The sequence below is a fragment of the Gossypium hirsutum genome, chromosome A12 (genome assembly GCF_007990345.1).
Source record: "Gossypium hirsutum isolate 1008001.06 chromosome A12, Gossypium_hirsutum_v2.1, whole genome shotgun sequence".
In the NCBI taxonomy this organism is placed as follows: Eukaryota; Viridiplantae; Streptophyta; class Magnoliopsida; order Malvales; family Malvaceae; genus Gossypium; species Gossypium hirsutum.
Window position 1 is genome coordinate 5,427,713 of NC_053435.1, and position 20,426 is coordinate 5,448,138.

Here is a 20,426-nt window from a genome sequence, read left to right on the forward strand (position 1 = left end):
ACTAGCTCCAACATACCTCCCCTTAAAAGCAGTTTTGAACAATTCCCAAGTTACTCGTTCAATCGGGGTACTCTCCCTCACGGTGATCCACCAATGATATGCCTCGTCTCATAGCAGCGACACAGCCCCCTTCAGCTTTTGCTCCACAAAGCAATCTAAATCGTCCATAATCCGCTCTGTTGCTTCCATCCAATATTCAGCCACATTTGGGGCTACTCCAGATATGCCCCTAAAAACTTCTGCTCAATTAGCCCGGAGTCGCTCCGAGATGGATCCCCTATTTATTGTCCTAGTGCTAGCTCCAGCAACTCTTTCTAAAACCCTTGACATTCCTTGGAACAAAGCATCATCCCCCGCAGCCCGATCATAAGACCTAGTCTCAGTTGCCTGTGGCACGGATGCCTCCTTAGCTGGCCTATGCCCTAAGGATGAAGATTCTGCCTGCACCCTTCCGCGACCACGTCCGCGACCTCGTCCACGAGCTCCTCTTGTACTCATATCAACTTATCTGATTACGAATTTTATGACATTAGTTTAATGTTTAATTTTTTATTTCGAGATGTCTTATGGAAATATAGCAGTTCAAGGATTATTTTCGCAACGTCATAGCCTAGCTACAGTTCTTAGCCTAGCTACAGTTCTTACTCCTACCGTTTTACAGTTCTACCCTATCTAAAGTATCATAGTAGGGTCTCAGTTCTATTTATAGCATCATATCAATATCACATAACGTAAAGAGAGTATACTTACAGGCTTGGTGCCGGGGATTCAGTGCGCCACTTCTTTCTCAAAACCAAAAACCACATACCATGTATTTAATCACAGAAAATAGAAAAAAAATTTGAAAAAAATATATTTGTTTTGAAATTCTCGATTTTAGACCCGTTTTTAAAAAACCAAAAAACTTAGACCATTTTATCATGTATACCTTTGTAAAATATTTTTGAGAAGATCTTTCTAAAACCATTTCCAAAAATTCCCTTCTTGGTCTAATTTTTTTTCAAAAAGTTTTTCGGACCCGATCTACAGCCGAGTTGTTGCAACTGGGCTCTGATACTACTAAATGTAACACCTCAAACCCGGCCCAGACATTATGGCCAAATTTGATGTGCCACATAGAAGTCTAAAAACCCATGACTCGTTTTAGTGTTTAAAACTAACTTTTGTTAAGCTAACAAAGTGAATGGAAGCTGGGCACCAGGTAGGAATCCGTGACAGAGGAGGTGAGCCATGAAGGCTGCTTAAGTACAAAGCTCTTCAATTGGATCCAATCTTAGACATGCCCACAACCATTGCCACACTTGGTTATAACGAGTTTAAATTTTAGAAAAAATGCGTTGCAATTCCTTTAAGTCGGTATTGTTGATAAATCGATTATTTGTATCGTTGCGTTATTTTGAAACAAGTATCATTTTGAAAACGCGTTCTAAGTCTAGCCCATTTGAATTATTAACAACCAGTTTAAAGTTATTAAAAATAAAATAATCTCAGAAAAGAAAAGAAAATAAAGTTAGAATGGCCTCATTACAACCCAAAAATAAATAGTAAATAAGATTATTAAAGAAAACCAATCACTTGTTTCAAAGCCCAAAAATGATCACTGTGGCCACTCTGAATCCCCTCCGGCTCCAAGTCCCCAAATCAAGGCTCACCTGAAAGGTTAAGGAAAGGGGGTGAGTTTGGAAACTCAGTATGCAACAAGCCCCTTTCAGAGCCCAAAACAATATTAGCCTACTGGGCCTAAGCCCAAATTCAAACTCAGCGTATACTGGGCTGAAGCCTTTTCATATTTCATATTTCATAACACTGGGCCGAAGCCTTTTCATATTTCATATTACTAGGCCGAAGCCTTTACATATTTCATATTACTGTAAACGGTATGGCCCATAGGCCCATTTCAATATCACATGTAATGTCAATGAAAGAATGCAAGCCCATTTGGGGAGACTACTCAACCCACCATCCGCTACTCTCCACCCGTACCAACCAAGCTCTCCATGTGAGGAATAACTCAACCCAACCAACCAAAACTCTCCACTGGCAGCATAGCTGCTTTATCATATAACTGGAGGCCTAGCCTCTTTTAATAACTGGGGCAAAGCCCTTTTGATAAACTGGGGCAAAAGCCTTTTTAATAAACTGGGGCAAAAGCCCTTTTTCGGTAAACTGAGGCATAGCCCTTTTTGCACTTCCTCCATCAATATAAACCCAACCCAATGCATTATGAACACATCATGTGCATATCATACATATCATATGCATGTGCATATCATATCAATCATGTATATCAAAACCCATGTACCAAATTCATAATTAAACCCTAGGGGTATAATAGTCATTTTTACCTAGGGGCAAAACAGTCATTTTCATAATATAATGGCAATTTCATAAATTTACCAAATATTAGGGATTTTCCATGTTCATTATTAGTTACTAACAATTCATGTGTTTAAACAGCGATTCTGGCCCATTTTCAGCGAAACCGAGTTATTGGGCCTAAAACCTCTAATGGGCCCTACATAGCCGATTTAGTCATCTAGGCCTGTTCAGCCTATATTTCATAATGGTATTACCAGTCTTAACGCGCAATTTAACCAAATTTCATTTCCTACCAAATTTACCCAAATGGGCCCGTAAGCCCATTGGGCCCGATTTCAGCCCCTCGAGGCCCAACTTACCGTGATGCCAAAAGTCGTGCTCTTACCTTTTCCAACATTCCTGATCGTCAACTTAGAGAATCTAACTAACCAATGAGCGTTCGTTTGCTCACAAGTCCTCGAAATGCCAAAATTTTGGCATTTCGGCTTTTCGGCATTTATCAATTTAAGCTACGAAAGAAGGTTCGTTACACACTTGATTTGCGATGTTCCTCGACAAGATCTCCTACACGATTTCTCCTATAACCAACCGCTTATAGATCAGTTTATAATAATTAAACCAAAATGAGAACCATCTATTATCCACACTTACACATTCGGCCACCATCCATAATGGCCTTAGAATCCATACATTTGCCGAAGTTGATGACTAGATCTAGTCACTCCGATGATCCAAGCTAATCCAAGTCGACACTACGCCTTGCTGCTCCTCCACTATACAAACCATAAAAAGATTAGAGAAGAAACCCAATAAGGCCTATACCCACATTCGGCCACCTCCCTAAACTATAGGGGTTTCGGCTTTTGTCAATAGTTACTATTAAAAACGCTTTAGAGTACGAACACTTACCACAATCTCTATTCTTGAATCCATTTGAAGCTTAAAAATAAAGGGATTGGCCACTAAAAAGTGAAAGAAAACAGAGGGTTATTGGTCAACAAGATTTCGACAACACCTAGCTTCACAGGTTCAGCTTTTGCGGTTTTTCGGCAAAAGTGGAGGTAAGGGAAAGAAGCAATAGATGAATGGAGGAGAGTAGTGGGCTGGTTTGGAAGAAAGAAAAGGAAGAAAAGATGAAAAGAAGGGTGGTAGATTCAGATAGGGAAGAAGAAAGAAGAAAAAAAAAAGACTACTCCTATGGTTACAAAGAAGAAAACGGCACAACAAATACCCAAGTGCCAAAAATCCCTAACTAAAACCCCTCTACCGAAATCCCCTCTCTAATGCCCTCAAATCGGCTAACCCTATCCCCCTTTCAAATCCCTAAAATCTCTCCCCTTATCCCTCCTTAATCCATGTATTTGACTGATTCAAACTCTCTCCCACAGAGTTCTATCCAGCTTTAAACTCTAGCATGCACAAGCATAAAAATAACATTACCTTTGCCATCACAGGGAATCGAACCTAGGTCTTCCCCCAACCACTTACACACCACTTTTCTAGACCCTTAGTGGCGTCACTTAGCCACTTTACTAGAGGCTCTTCTGTGATACATTTTACCCACAAATTTTAATAAGACCACCTATCCAAGGCCCCTAACTTCTTTAGTCCAAAATTCAAAAATTCTACCAGGTTTTGGACAACACATGGGCCTTCCATAAGCCCATTTACATACTCAAATTATGAATTTCACAACCAAATACCAAATTTTAAAAACTTTACCAAAATACTGAGAATCGCGAAAAACCCAAAAATCGAGATGTTACATTTTTACTTTCTACTCTGCGTCTCCCCTTTTTGATCCACTTCTAGCGTGTTTATATAGACTTTGGAATGCTTCAAAACCCTTAAAATTAGCCTTTTTTGAGTATAATTAGACTTGGACTCGACAGGGACACGAACGTGTGGCACGCCCATGTGATGGTGTTCAGGCCGTGTATAATTATGAGTTGGGTTTTAGTCGACACGGCCATGACACATGGGTGTGTGGCCTACCCCTGTGTATCACACAAGCGTGTGGTTTACTCGTGTGAAAATGCCTAGGTCGTATGAAATACTGAGATAAGCCCACTTTGTTTGTTTTTGGCCCGTTTCTTGCTGTTTTCACCTTCCTATGCTCACTTGAGTATAAAAAATGAAATTAAAGGATTAGAAGCATCAAATTCACTAAATCTTATGATAAATTATCCAAAAATATGCCAAGCATGGGATAAAAACATGTATATATTATGACTTATCACACAGCCAACAATTCTTTCTCAATTGTCGTATAATTTTCTTGTGCGGCTGTCAATGTTTTGCTAGCATAATAGATTGGTTGAAAATGCTTGTCTTTCCGCTGTCCAAGAACCGCATCCACTGTAAAATCACTCGCATCACACATTAGTTCAAAGGGTAAATTCCAATCAGGTGCAACTATAATTGGAGCATTAATTAATTTATCTTTAAGAGTATTAAATGCTTCTAAACATTCCTGACTGAAACTGAAAGGCACATCTTTTTCTAGTAAATTCGTTAAAGGCTTAGCCATTTTAGAAAAATCTTTAATAAACCTTCTATAAAATCCAACATGACCTAAAAAGCTTCGAATAGCCTTAACTGAACTAGGGGGAGGTAATTTCTCAATAGTTTCAACTTTCGCTTTGTCAAACTAGATTCCCTTGCTACAAATTTTGTGGCCTAACATAATCCCTTCACGAACCATGAATTGACATTTTTCTCAATTTAGTACTAGGTTCGTTTCCTCACATCTCATTAGAACTCATTTTAAATTTTTAAGGCAAAAATGGAAAGAGTTACTGAATACCGAGAAGTCATCCGTAAATACCTCCATAATGTCTTCCACGAGTTCATCAAAAATGGCCAACATGCATCACTGAAAAGTAGCAGGAGCATTACATAATCCAAAAGGCATTTGTCGATAAGTAAACGTACCGTATGGACATGTAAGTGTTATTTTCTTTTAGTCCTCAGGAGCTATTAGGATTTGGAAATAACCAGAGAGTCTATCTAGGAAGCAATAATACATATGCCTAGATAATCTTTCCAACATCTGATCAATGAACGGTAAGGGAAAGTGATCTTTTCTTGTGGCATCATTTAATTTTCTATAGTCAATGCAAACTCTCCATCCTGTGACTGTTTGCATTGGAATTAATTCGTTCCTCTCATTGGCCACAACAATCATGCCTCCTTTCTTAGGAACAACCTGCACAGGGCTCACCCAAGAACTGTCAAAAATAGGATAAATAATTCCAGCATCTAGAAGTTTAATTACCTCAGCTTTTACAACTTCTTTCATGTTGGGATTCAGTTGCCTTTGAGCTTGCACACAAGGTTTATATTCATCTTCCATTAAAATATTGTGTGTGTAAAAAGAAGGACTGATCCCTCTTATGTCAGAAATGTTCCAAGCTATGGCTCTTTTGTGCTACTTCAACACTTGAAGTAACTCGTCCTTTTCGGTTGGCTATAAATCTGAAGCAATAATCACTGGTAATGTGGAATTATTTCCAAGAAACATATATTCCAAGTGATTTGGTAGTTGCTTTAATTCCAATTTAGGAGGTTCTTCAACAGAGGGTTTTAATTTTAATTCATTGTTTACCTCAATACCCTCATAGCTCTTCTGTCTTAGTGAAGGCTCATTGGAATTTAGTTTAGATTATCTTACCTATCGCAGAATCATTGTCATTTACCTCCTCTCCTTGGGCAAGACACAGTTCCAACGTGTCCCTATGTATGATTTCCTATAGAGAATTTTGAGTAGCGTGATCAATAGAATCAATAAAATAACAGGAGTCATCTTGTTCCCTAGAAAATCTCATGGCTTCATAAATTTTAAAAATAATTTCTTCATTACCTACCCTAAGTACAAGTTTACCATTACCCACATCAATAACAGCCCTAGTAGTGGCTAAAAATAGGTAACCTAAAATTAAAGGCACCTCAACATCCTCATCCATGTCAAGCACAACAAAATCAACAGGGAATATGAACTTATCTACTTTTACGAGTACATCCTCGATAATACCCCTAGGATATTTAACAGATCTGTTAGCTAGTTGAATACTCATCCTAGTAGGTTTTGGTTCCCCAAGGCCAAGTTGCTTAAACATTTTGTAGGCATCAAATTAATCCTAGAGCCTAAATAAGCTAGTGCCTTCTCAACATTTAAACTACCAATAAGTAGGGAATAGTAAAACTTCCTGGATCTTTTAGTTTGGTTGGCAGTTTATTTTGGAGTATGACCGAGCACTCCTCTTTGAGTTCCATTATAGACAATTATTCAAACTTCATTTTATTTGTTAGAAGATCCTTCAAAATTTTGCATATGTAGGAATCTGCGAGATAGCTTCAACAAAAGCTAAGTTAATATGCAATTTTTTAAACAATTCAAGAAATATACCGAATTGTACATCCATGCGGTCTTTCTTCAACTTTGTTGGATACGGGATTGGTGGTTTATATTCCCTCAGTACCATTTTTTATTGTTTTCAGATTTTACTTCCTCATCCTCTTTTTTATCCGCTTCTTGTGGCAGCTTCTTTTCAGATTCAACTAACACTTTCCCACTCCTTAGTGTAATAGCTTTCACATGCTTTTTTGGGTTGGGTTCGGTGTTACTAGGTGGACTTCCTCGTGGTCTCTCTGAAATCATCTTAGCGAGCTGTCTTATTTGATTCTCAAGTCCTTGAATTGATGCTTGCTGATTTTTTTAGTGTAGTTTCAGTGCTAAACTTTGTCGTCATCTCCTCAAGGTTCGGTTTTTTCTCTTGCTGGTAAAGTTGTTGTTGGAAGCCTAGAGGGGTGGTTGTCTTTGATTCCCTTGGCCTCCCCATGAGAAGTTTGAGTGGTTCCTCCAACCTACATTGTAAGTGTTACTGTAAGGATTATTTTAAGGTCGAGGATTATTACCCATATAATTCATTTACTTGTTTTTCATGTTAGGGTCGTAGGGTGGATATTCTGAATTGTTCGTTCCACTTCCACTTGCATCGCACTGCATTATTGGATGAACCTGCGTAGAACCAAGTAAACCATCAATATTGCTATTCAAAAGTTTTACCTGATTTGAAAGCATAGCAATCGAATCGACGTTAAAAATGCCGGCTGCTTTTGTTGGCTTTGTGCTCATGACTTGCCACTGATAATTATTCAGTGACATCTCTTCTATGAACTCATAAGCCTCTTCAGGTGTCTTATTATTGATAGTTCCACCAGTAGCTACGTCAATCATTTGTCTCGTTGAGGGATTCAAATCATTGTGGAAAGTTTGAACTTGTAGCCAAAGAGGTAACCTATGGTGAGGGCACCTTCTCAATAGATCCTTGTATCTCTCTCATGCATTATAAAGTATTTTTAAATCCATCTGTACAAAAGAAGAGATATCATTCCTTAATTTTGTCGTTTTGGCCGGCGGAAAGTATTTAAGTAAAATTTTTTTGGTCATTTGTTCCCAAATAGTGATTGACCCTCGTGGTAATGAGTTCAACCACTGTTTAGCTTTATTCTTGATGAAAAGGGAAACAATCGAAGGCGAATGGCATCATCAGAAATGCCATTGCTCTTAAAGGTGTCGTAGAATTCCAAAAAATTTGCTAAATGAGTGTTTGGATCCTCGTCCTACAAACCATCAAACTGAACAAACTGTTGTATCATTTGAATCGTGTTAGGTTTCAGTTCAAAATTATTTACAGCAACAGCAGGTTTAACTATACTCGATTCAGTTCCTGTTAAAGTAGGTTTAGCATAATCATACATAGTACGAGGAGCAGGATTCTGATTTACTGGATTTGTAGCAACCACCGGAGGTAACGGATTGTTTTGATTATCAACTATCTCCTCGGTTGTAGTATGGATATCGTCCTCTCGCTCTTCTTCTATGTATTGTAGTCTTCGCCTTATTTCTCTTCGGTTTTTGCGAGCTGTGCTCTCGATCCCACTGTCAAAAAGCAAAGGTCATGACGGGTTCCTCCTAGTCATAAACAAGAGGCACCTACCAGAAGCAATTAAAAAGAAAAATTTAGAAAAGAAAAATTAAACTTAAAAACAAAAAGTAAATTGCAATAAAAGTAAAAATAGCTAAAGTAATAAAAATCAAGCATTCCTAATATCTTAGTCCCCGACAACGGCGCCAAAAACATGATGGTCACTAAACTAACTAAAAATTCAACTAAGGCAAGCACACTTATCGAAGAGTAGTATAGTTATGGCGAGACCGAAAATATCGTATCCACAAGGACTAAAAGTACTAGTAATTACTATCTTATTATCTAGCCTAAAAATTAAAGCAATGTTTTTAAGTAAAACTAATTATCTAATTAACTAAGAGTGAGACAGAAGTAAAAGTTGGAAAATACTTTTTTGGAAAACCGATGGAGAAGACAATACCCAAGGAAGAATCCACCTAGACTTCACTATTTACTTCTGAATTAGACGATTTATTCACCTGACTTAATCCGTAGAAATCCATAATTTATATTATTATCTCTCTCGAGACTAAAAACAACTGACTCTAGGTTGATTAACTGAAATCTCTTTCTAATTAAAACCCCTATTGTCACATTAACTCGACCTATGGATTCCCTTATTAGATTTGACTCTAATCTGACAAATTTATATCGTCCTATCTCTAGGATTGCATGCAACTCTGCTTAATTATGAAGGATCTACTCTTAAACAGTGACTTTTGCTCTACTGAATAAGCACATCAAAACCTGAATTAATATCTTGGAATATTAAAGTAAGAATTAGAACTCACAATTAAGAATAAAAACAAGTATTTATCATATAATTCAAATAGTAATAAGATTCATCCTAGGTTTCATCTCGCTTAGGTATTTAGGGAGTTTAGTTCATAATAATTGAAAACATCTCAAGATTGGGAAAACAACAAAACAATAAGAACCCAAAGAACTTCTTAGGAAATTGAATAGAGATCTTCGGTCTTGAAGTAGATCCTACTTTCGAGCTGATTCTGATGGCTGTCTTTAAGCATTTTCTGCCTTCTACTCTACGTCTCCCCCTTGATCCTCTTCTAGGGTGTTTATATAGACTTTGGAATGCCCAAAATAGCCCAAAAATTAGTCTTTTCAGAATAGAATTAGACTTTGGCTCGATAGGGACACTGTCGTGTACCACTCTTGTGTGAAAGTCCTCAGGCTATGTAATTCTGACTTGGTTTTATGTCGACACGGCCATGCACACGGGCGTGTGGCCTACTTGTGTGTCACACACGGGCATGTGGGTTACCCGTGTAGAAGTTCTTAGGCGGTGTGAAACACTGAATTAGACCCAATTTGTCCGTTTTTCGCCCGTTTCTTGCTCTTTTTGCTATCCTAAGCTTTCCTAAGTATGAAACATGAAATTAAAGTATTAGGAGCATCAAATTCATTAAATCTTATGATAATCCTTCCAAAAATATGTCAAGCATAGGGTAAAAACATGTATATATTATGGTTTATCACTTGGACTTTGCAGCTCCATCATCGAAAAGGAATGTGAACTTTTATGATTTTTGAAGCTGTAGTAGTTATATTTGTCCTAGTATTTAGGAAAATAAATTTAAAAAAAAATTAGTTCAGATTATCTTGATTTAAAGTAAAATTTTCCGCATTTTAATTTCAAAATCATGTTGTATAAATAGATGTCTGAGTTATTCAATAAGATGTATGAATTCTTCAAGTTCTTTAAATACTTTTAGTATTTTTTTTACCAATAATTTTCTTGGAATTTCACTGTGTTAAATCTAGTAAAATGCCAATTTGTCAAATGCTTTATTGAGATCTTCAGGGTATTACAGGAACCCTTATTTTCCACTTCCTTGACTTGGCATCTCCAGTTTCTTCAAATTTCCACCTTTCTCCTTCCATTTTCTTGTAACTACAACCTATCAAAACCTTATTTAGCCTTTTTCACCCATAATCTTCATCATCCACAAGTTAGGGTTTGGCTTGTGTTGATAGAGGAGGATTTTTTTGAGAGAAAATGATCTCTAAGGTAAGAGCTCATGCGTTTCATCACTCATCATCCTAATTTTGTTATACTTTTTTTTTTTAGTTTTCAAGTCATTAAACAATGATTGTGACCATTATATATGGTATTAATGTGAAAATGTTATGCATTTTTATATGTGATTTTGTGTGGTAAGAGTTATAAGCTTGTGAAAGAGGTTCTCCAAGCTATGAAGAAGAGAATGTCTTGATTTAGGAGAGGAAAAGGAGCTCTTCTCTATTTATGTACCTTAAAGGTAAGTTCTCATGGAACTTACTATGTGTGCATTGGTAACTATTAAAATACATTTAATTTGGTGGTTATTAATTAAGGAAGTTTTCTTATAAATATGGATGTGAGCAAGTCATGGATAAGTTGAGAAATGTATTATATAATGTGTAATGTGAAATCTAGAAAAGATACCTTGGCATGCCCTTGGAATGTGACAATATGGAACAAGTTTATGAGAAAAATGCAACTATGAGAAATATAGTACCTCATGCTATTCATCTGCCAAATTTTGTAATAAGCTAAAAGGTATATGTTAAGTATATTTGAATTTATGTTATGGACATTAGATTAGAGGCATGGGAATTTATGCTTAAATGCCATGTGAACTGAAATGGTATTTAAAAGTGTTTTGATAGAGTAACCATAAAAGGAAAATTGTGCCAGATTAAATTTGATGTTTCAAATAGATATAACTTTGTCAGGTATTGTGATTTGAAATACACAATCTAAACTAATATGAATTATATGATTTTTTGGATGTAAAATTATGAACACCAATATGCAGCCTTGGTACGAATGTGTTATAGTCTAACATTGTAACATCCCGAAAATCAGGGGTTAGTAGAATCAGATTTGGGAATCGAGGAGAGTGGTCATGTCTTAACTTTTAAGATTATCTATGCGTTTTTAAGAAATAAAAGAGGTATTGGTTTGTTGGTTAAGTGTTAGTGAAACATTCATTGAAATCCAAGTTCAGATCCCTTCTCTCTCACCATTTTTATCATTTTGTAAATTTTGCCTTAAACCCTAGTATGTGATATGCATTATTTTCAAAATAAATATTGCAAAATCATTTCAAAAAGGAGGAAAAAGCCTACTGGTTAAAAGAAATATGAGAAAGAATGGAAATTAAATAAGGTCCCAAGTTTGAATCTCTTCCCTTGTGAAATAATTAAATTTTGCAAAATCTCTTGTTTTTTTAATGTGTGTGCCATCCATACCCTTGAACCCTAGGTATAAATATAACTTTTTATTGTATTTTTCAGCCTTTAATTAAAATTTTACCTACCCAAGCGTTCACCCTCTTCCTCTCCTCTTTTCTCTTCAATTTTCTTTCTTTCTCCCATTTTTGTCGTAGCCTACACCTAGTTTTACCATCTCTTTCTTCTTTTTCTTTTTGCCACAAGATTTTTTTAACATATTCTCCACCATATTTCTGTCATTTTTTTTCATTGAAATCAGCCCCAAATTTGAAATCTTGAACTCCAAGATCGATCCTGAACATTGCCAAGAAAGTGCCATTGTTGTTTCTCTCGACTAGCTTGGGTAAGGTCTCTTCTCTCTTCAATTTCTTAATTAATCTTGTCCACTAAAAACCTAAATTTCCAGATCTGGAATTTGGGGGCTTTTAAATGATTTCAATGGTATTTTTCCATATTTTAACGAGATCTCAAACCATTTTAAAATTCAGCCTCAATTTTGGCCACAGCGAGTGGTGGTGCGTGCATCTATAGGCAAGAAAAGAGGCTGTTTTGTTTCTTGGTTCTCGCCTATATTTTTCCAAAATTAATTTGAGTTCTTGGACCTTCCTAATCAGCTTTTAAACTCATTTCAATTATGGAAAAACGTTCTTGATCAATTGACCATTTGGATCCCACAAATCATGAAACGTAAGTGCAATTAAGAGTAACTAGTTTGTTATTTCGACATAGTTGTTGGGTAAAGGTTATGATTTGATTAAATGAAGAAATTTAATTTAACTTTGAGTTTTTCTTAAAGAAGAGCGACAAGCAAATTGTTTTTCTAAAACAGCACAGTCAACAATAAAATGAATCCTAAGCATGCACGACCTAATGAATGAATGGTTTTAAGCTAACTCAAAGTACAACTATGGTTTTCTCTAAAATGAGTTTTTTTTAATTCTTGAAAGTAACGTAAGTTAGCTTAGCCATTTCGATGGCTAATGTAGCCTTCTCAATCTAGCCATAACGACTAGGCCAGGTTTGAGAGGTTACAAACTTTCTATAATATAAGGTCATAAGACTTTCTCTGATATGAAAATGAGAAATTATAATCCATTATTGATTCTAATTTTGTTATACTCTGCATATGAAAGATTTCAAAATCCTCTATCATGTTAATATTTGAAAATGATCCTATGATTATCATTTATGCCTTAGTAAACTTGGTAGAAATGTTAGTATAAGGTTGACATGCCAGGGTCTATTGTACATTACTGTATGGGTTTTATGTGAAATTAGAGCTTTGTTATGTTGCTCATTGGTTGGGCACTTTTGTGCTAACCATTCGACTCATCCTTTTATAAGATCTCTAGTAATTAGATACACTTATAGTGTTATACTCTTGATGTGTTTGGTAGGAATGCACTTATAGTGCAATATCTTTTTTGGTGTGCTTGGTAGATTCCTATGTCCGAGTCTTGTTTTACTAAGGTTACTATGGGCCAACTCTATAAATCTATTTTAATGATTAAATTACTAAATGTAAGAACTTAAAAGTTGAAATCATATTGACTCTAAAAGTATATTAAATATGAAGTGTCTACTAGCTAATATGGTCTTAAATAAAAAGATTATGTTGAATCTGATTTGAGAGAATCATGGTCGTGTGTGAATGTGATAAACTCTAATATGTACTTAGTCCTTTCATTCCATTTATGAGACATACCTTTTTGAAATGATCATGTTAGTTATGGCTTATAATGAGTTATGAATATGGGATATGTTCTTAATGATTAATATGTTTATTGCTATGTTCATTATTATGTCGTTAACATTTGTTAACAGCACCATCAAGTATTAACTTGATTAGCTTAGTTGCTTTTGGGAAGCTCGACTCGTTGATTGGATCACCACTCCACCATTGCAAAGCTATACATGTTGTAGTAGCTTGTGTGTCTGTAGAGACTCAAGTGGTGTGTTCTTAACGAGTTATTCATTATAAGTTTATATTTTAGTTTATATCACTTTGGTTTAGAAAATGAATGTTAATAGATAAGCATTCATGCACTTATTCCTTTTGATTTAGTTAGATATTGAATGACTATGAGGCTCATTTTGGATGTGCTCAAAAGGTTTTTAAAATGTTTTTGAGGTTTGCTTTAGAGATATGTATGTATGCCTTAAAACCTGTTTTGAGATTTGATGAGCATAATTTCAAGTGAAATTAAGTATGTTTTATCCTTTCCTTGTTAGGAGGTGAGTTGAAGTGTGTTTGAAATGTTTTAAATATTGAATTTTTGGTTCCCTGCACCCAGGTTCCATAACCTTGGGTGAAAGTATCAAAACTTTGCAAGTTAGTGCTAAAATTTGGTCCTAGGGGTCTAGGGTTTTGGAACTTATACTTTAGGTATTGAAACTTTTGACGTTAGTAGCTAAAAAGCTATAGTGTAAAGCCTAAGTAGAGCGTAAGTATCGATACATTTCCTCCAGGTACCAGTACATAGCCCTATGTAGCAATACATAGACGCTATGTATCGAGCTTGTAGACACTCAAATTTCTCTGGGCCCAGAAATAAGTCCAAAAACAAAAATAATAAACCCCAAAAAAAAAACAAAGTCCAAGTTCAATCTAGAATTACAAATATAATTTGGCCCGATCGGAATGGCCCATTACTTGAAAAGATTTAAGGTCCATCTACAAGCTTGACTCATATGGAAATATAATCTTCAATGATATGCAATCTTAGATATGATATGCAATCTTAGATATGATACAATCTTAGATATGATTGCAATCTTAGATATGATATGCAATCTTAGAAGATATGATTTTGTAATCTTAGAGATTTAATTTGTAGATACCTTTTAATCTTAACTGTTGATGTAATTGATCTGTACCGTTGGATTTGAGGAAGTTTAACTATAAATAGAGGCATCTCCCTTCATTGTAAACACACTAGAGTTTTGGGAAACAATAAAAATTTTTGAGAACTTTCACTCAAATTTCTCTCCCTCTTATGTTTTTATTTTCTACGGTTTGTTCTTATTTTATTCTTTGTTCATCTTCATTTTTCAACCCTTTTTATTTTGATTTAATCCATGTTTCCCTGATTTTTTATATATTTTAATTTTTTAATAATTTTAGTATCACATCAAACTCTTTCATTTTTTAATAATTTTTTTAGTATTACTCTTAGTAAATTATTTTTTAAATTTTACTCAAATCATTATTTTAAAAAAAATATATTTCATTTAACTGTCATAGTTTATCCAAAAGTTTTTCTAAAATGAGGCAATGTTTTTCGTATTTAAGAATTCGGGAAATAGTGCCCTAACATGCTGGGTCGTGATTTCTTGTTTGTCTAAATGCCAAAAGTATCCTTCTAAATAGATTTTGTAAATCACGAGATGAATTCAGTTACGAGAGTTTAAGAATATCGTGTCCTATCATGCTGGATGTGATGTTTGTATTCTTTCGGAGCTAAGGAATCTCGATTTTTCAACTTAAATAATTCTGGTTTTAAAAAAGGGATCTTATTTTTAAATCCTTTCAAATTTTTGACATTAAGACAGAAAACTATTCAATTTGGTACCAATTTTGGGCGTTGCGAGGGTGCTAATCCTTCCTCGTACGTAACCGACTCCCGAACCTATTTTTCTTAATTTTCGTAGACCAAAACGTTTTATAAGGTGATCCAATCACACCTAAAAAAGTTGGTGGCGACTCATGTTTTCGTTTTTCAAAAGTCGACCCCCATTTTTTAAACATCCCTTTAAAAAATGGTTTCGGCAGCTTGGCGACTCCATTGGGGACTTAAGAGAGTCAAGCCAAGAAATTGAGTATTTTCTATCTTAATGTCGGTGGTTTGGAAAATTTAAAATTGGATCCTTTTTACATGTGTTTGCTGCATATTGTTTGTTACCTTATTGCTGTACATTGCATTTGCATGACCGTTGTGGTCACACCCTTAAGTGGGAGTGAGAAGCTACGCTTTCGTAAGGTTTTCACCTTCGTATGAGCTAGTGAATTGCTTCTGGGATACTGTACCTATGTCTTCGTAAGATTTTCATCTCCGTATGGCCATAGGGAAATGTGTCCCCCTGAACTGAACTTGGTCTATATGAGCCTATAATGGGTGAAGACCAAGGAATCTGCTGGTTCAGGTACCCTGGCTTTAGAGCTAAAACTCATATAGTGAACTTTAAAAAGTTTAGGAAAGATAGTGATAGTCTTTAGTAAGCTACCCTTGTAAGTACTTGTTTATCATTTTTTTATGATACTGACCTATTTTTATTTTGCTGTCATTGCATGTCATTTGGCATTTAAAGGTGTCGATTCACGGCTCGATTTCTAGATTAGAAAGTTTTGTAATGAGGAATGAATACCTTGATAGAGTGGAGGACAATGCTTCTGTCTGTACCTGGTTAGAGAAAACCCAGTTAGATAAAAGAGATAGTGTCACTGAGGGATATACGTCAGAGTTATGAGACTTCACCCGTATTAATTCGACGCAGAATGAGTTTCAGGAGCTAAGAAACATTTGGGCCCAATGGGATGACGAGGCTAAGCAGCTTTTCTATCAGAATTATGGAGACCTTTCCTATTTGCTAGTCGTCAAAGTAGATAGGCACTTGTTTCGAGCTATGGTACAGTTCTGGAACCCTGCTTATAGTTGCTTTACATTTGGTGATGTTGATCTTGCACCTACTTTGGAGGAGTATAAGACTTTACTGTGTTGCCTGAGGATTCGGGGTCACAAGGCTTATGTTAGGCCTGCTAGTCTTCCAACTTTTGCAAAGAAGATGGTGATGATTACTGGGATGAGTGAGCAGTGGGCTGTAGCTCGTATACAGCAAAAGGGTGATAGTAAGTGCGTTCTATGGGCCGTTTTGAGGGATTTGATATTGACACATCCAGACGTAAAGAAAAGGGTCGACGTCCTGCCTTTGAGTATTTACGGCATGGTGATTTTCCCAAAGGCGTTGGGGCTCATAAATGAGGCAGTTGCGGATTTGTTCGATCGCGTTGGTAAGCAGAATACACCAGTACCAGCAATCCTAGCTGAGACATTTAGATCTTTGAGTGCATGTCGGAGAGCCGGCGAAGGTAGATTCATTGGATGTGCAGAGTTGCTGTTGGTTTGGTTCCACAGTAATTTTTGGAAGCTTGATAAGGTTCCTTGCTGAGTATTCTTTGAGGGTTATTCTCCCTTAAAAGAAGCAGTAGACATGCCGAGGAGAGATGACATTTCAGAGGAGAGGTTGATTGAAATTCTTCAGAATCTTCGAGAGGAAGATGTTATGTGGAAGGCTCCTTGGTTGGTTCCTAGTGAAGTCCTTTACCGCTGTGGCAGTTTTGATTGGGTCCCTTTGCCAGGAATTTGGGGAGTTGTTGGATATGCACCATTGCTTGTTCTAAGGCAATATAGAGTGAGGCAGTTCATACCGGTTACACAGGGTCTAGCTCAAAGTGATTTCTCTTATAAAGGAGATCACTATAAGAAGAAGATGCAAGAGATTTCTGAGGCTTGGAAGAAGTCTTTCTGTATGAAGATCTTAACCGAAGGCTCGACGTCAATCCTTAAGTATAAAGGGTGGTTTAGTAGGAGAGTCAACGATAATGTCCCTAGGCTAATTTTAGGAGTGGCTCGATCATGAGAGGAGAGCTTACGAGTGATTCCATCGGAGTTGGAGGTTATGAAGCAAGAGTTTGAGAGAAAGAATTCGAAGATTGAAAAGAGGATTGAGAAGCTCGAAGAGAAAAAAATGTGCTTAAGTTTCGACGTCGATATTCAAAAGATGGAAGTTGAGAAGGTGAAAAACGAAAAGAGAAAGATCGAGGAAGATCGAGATGATTTAAAGACGCACTACAAAAAGGCCCAGGTAACGTTGAAAAGGGTCAGATTAGGGAGATCTCCAGAGCAGTGGCAGCAAGAGATTCAAGAAGAAAAAGCCAAAGCCGAGTATTGGGAGAAGAAGTTCCAAGAGATGCAGTCGCATAATAAGGCCCTAGAGAAGGAAAATCATTGATTAAAAACTAAGGTGGCTGAACTTGGACGATCTCTTCATCATCACCGAAGTTGTAACCTTGCAATCGAGTTAAAGGCAAGCTTGAATAAGATCGAGGAAATGAAACACGATATCGGAAGGTTGGAAGCAGCACTACAGGGCTGTGAGCTACGGATTGAGCAGCTCGAGGAAAGAGAAGAACAGTGGAAGGGAGAACTTCACCATCTTCAGGATCAAGTTGGAAATAGGGATTATCTCATGGGAGAAGCCTTAGTTCAGATTCGAGAGGTTGCTAAACACTTGCAGGATTTGGTAGTACAAGCTAGAACACTGAGTATAATGTATGAGTCATCATCAGATAGAGGACGAGAGTTAACATTGTTATTACATAGGGTTAAGACTCTAGGCCTACGGGCAAAAGCGTATTTGTAATCCATTTTATGAAAAGATTTTTGTTCCTTAAATAACGTTTTCTAAAATGAAATTGAATCAGAATTGATATCTTTTTGCATTCATGCATTTTCATTTCATAGCATCTCATTGTATCATATGCATTCAAGTTTATAGAAAGACCCTAATTAGTTAAAATTAATAGGGAGAAAAAGAGTAAGAGAAAAAAATCTGGAAACAACACATCACTACGGAACTCGTGCAAAAACTAAGAAAATGGACCAAAGATTTGAACAGTTACAGAAGGACATGCAGGACCAATTGCAAGAGCAATTGGCAAAGATGCAAAACGACATAAGGGAGCAAATGTTGGAGGCACAAAGGAACATGATGGCTGAGATGACCCAACTTCTGAGGGCCACTGATAAGGGAAAGGCTCACATGGCAATTACTGGTGAGGAGGCTGAGGATCATCCTCCAGGTTTCACCTCACCCCACGTGCCTACACAAATCAAGGCACTTCCTAGGAGGCCATCTGTCACTATAAGGCCCCAACAAGGGTCGGTCGATATTGGGATCCCTATGAATTTCCCAACTGGATCAGGATTCAATTTGGGTGACAATCTTGCATATCCTGTCATTCTTGACTTAGACATGGCTGAAAAAGAGGATCTAAGAACTGAGGATGCAAGACAGTTGGAAGATCGCTACAAATGGTTGGAGGAAAATTTCAAGGCTTTAGAGAATGCTGATGGGCATTATAGGGTTGATGCCAAAGATCTAAGCTTAGTCCCAGACTTGGTGCTTCCTCACAAATTCAAGATGCCAGAATTTGAGAAGTACAATAGGACTACTTGCCCAGAAGCCTACATTAAGATGTTCTGTAGGAGGATGACTGGGTATATGAATAATGATCAATTGTTGATTCACTGTTTCCAAGACAGTTTAATTGGAGCAGCAGCCAAGTGGTATAATCAACTGAGCCGGGCCAGAATAAATTCATAGAGGGATCTTGCACAGGCCTTCATGCAGCAGTACAATCATGTGACTGACATGACTCCGGATAGAATCACGCTACAAAACATGGATAAAAAGCCTAATGCAAATTTTAGACAATATGCACAGAGATGGAGAGAGGTAGCAATGCAAGTTCAACCACCGTTGTTGGAGAAGGAGACTACCATGTTGTTCATCAACACTCTAAAAGCTCCATTCATCACTCACATGATTGGGAGCACCACCAAAAGCTTTACAGATATAGTCATAGCGGGAGAGATGATTGAGAATACCGTAAGGGGTGGCAAAATTGAGGGGGAAACAACTAAAAGATCGACCTCAAAAAGAAAGGATAGTGAAGTGAATAACATAAGCACTTTCAACACGAGGGCAATCACAGTTGGTCAACCTAAAATAGCTGCGGTTGAGCAACAGAGTTCTCAAAGGCAAGAGTCAGGTACAAGGCAGAATTCTGAAAGGATGCAATTCACACCTATCCCCGTGACTTATCGTGAGCTCTATCAAAGCTTATACGATGCACATGTTATTTCTCCTTTTCACCTTAAGCCATTGCAGCCCCCATATCCTAAATGGTATGACGCAAACGCCAGATGCAAACACCATGCTGGAATACTGGGGCATTCAATTGAAAACTGTACTGGTTTTGAGAATGCCGTAGAAAGGCTTATTAAGATGGGGGTAGTGAAGTTCGATAATACCCTAAATACTGAAAACCCATTACCAAATCATAGCGATCAAGGAGTGAACGCCATTGGTGAAACCAGTGAGAGGAGAATAAAGGAAGGAGTGGCTGAGGTGAAAACGCCAATGAAGATGATTTGGGAAGAAATGGTAAAAATAGAGATGATAATCTCTAAAGAGAGGAATGAAGGAGCAAGGAAACCTTGAGGGCATTCGCCCTTACGAACCGGGAAGCTCTCTGAACAATTGGACTGTGAAGGAACTTCTTGTAGTCTTTAGGAATTTTTCAGAGTAATTCTCGAAACATTCTTGTTACTCTAGAGCCTAGGAGTAATAGGATTTCATTTGTGAAATGGGCTTACAATCATCTATTATTTTTTAATAAAGCATAACTTTTATCAATTTGAACGAGTATTGTTTCATTTTTATCAACCAATATTCCGTTAAATTTTGGCAATTCTTTTTCTTTCATTCATAGCATATAAATAATCATTCTTAAATTCATTCATTCTTTGTATATATTTTATACTTCACAGATCCCTAGATATCAATGACATGAGCATTGATATTACAAATCCTGATTTCTCTTGTGAGCAAGACATGTGTTTAGAGGAATCACAGGATTTTGAAGATGTCCAGGATTGTGATGTGTCTCTAGATCTTTTGAGGATGGTGAAACAGGAGGAGAAGCAAATCATGCCACATGAGAAAGAGGCAGTAGAGAATGTAGCCCTAGAGGAAGGGAAAGAGGTGAAAATTGGCAGGCATATTGCTGATGATATAAGGCAATGACTGATTGAGTTGTTACGTGAGTTCAAGGAT

At 36.8% G+C, this 20,426-nt stretch overlaps 1 non-coding gene across 1 annotated transcript; it reads left to right on the forward strand.

The window, feature by feature from the left end:
• Window positions 1-7,616: 7,616 nt before the first annotated feature.
• LOC121211723 (small nucleolar RNA R71) lies at window positions 7,617-7,723 on the forward strand. The gene has a single exon (XR_005906941.1). It is a non-coding gene; the product is annotated as a small nucleolar RNA R71 (small nucleolar RNA).
• Window positions 7,724-20,426: the final 12,703 nt, after the last annotated feature.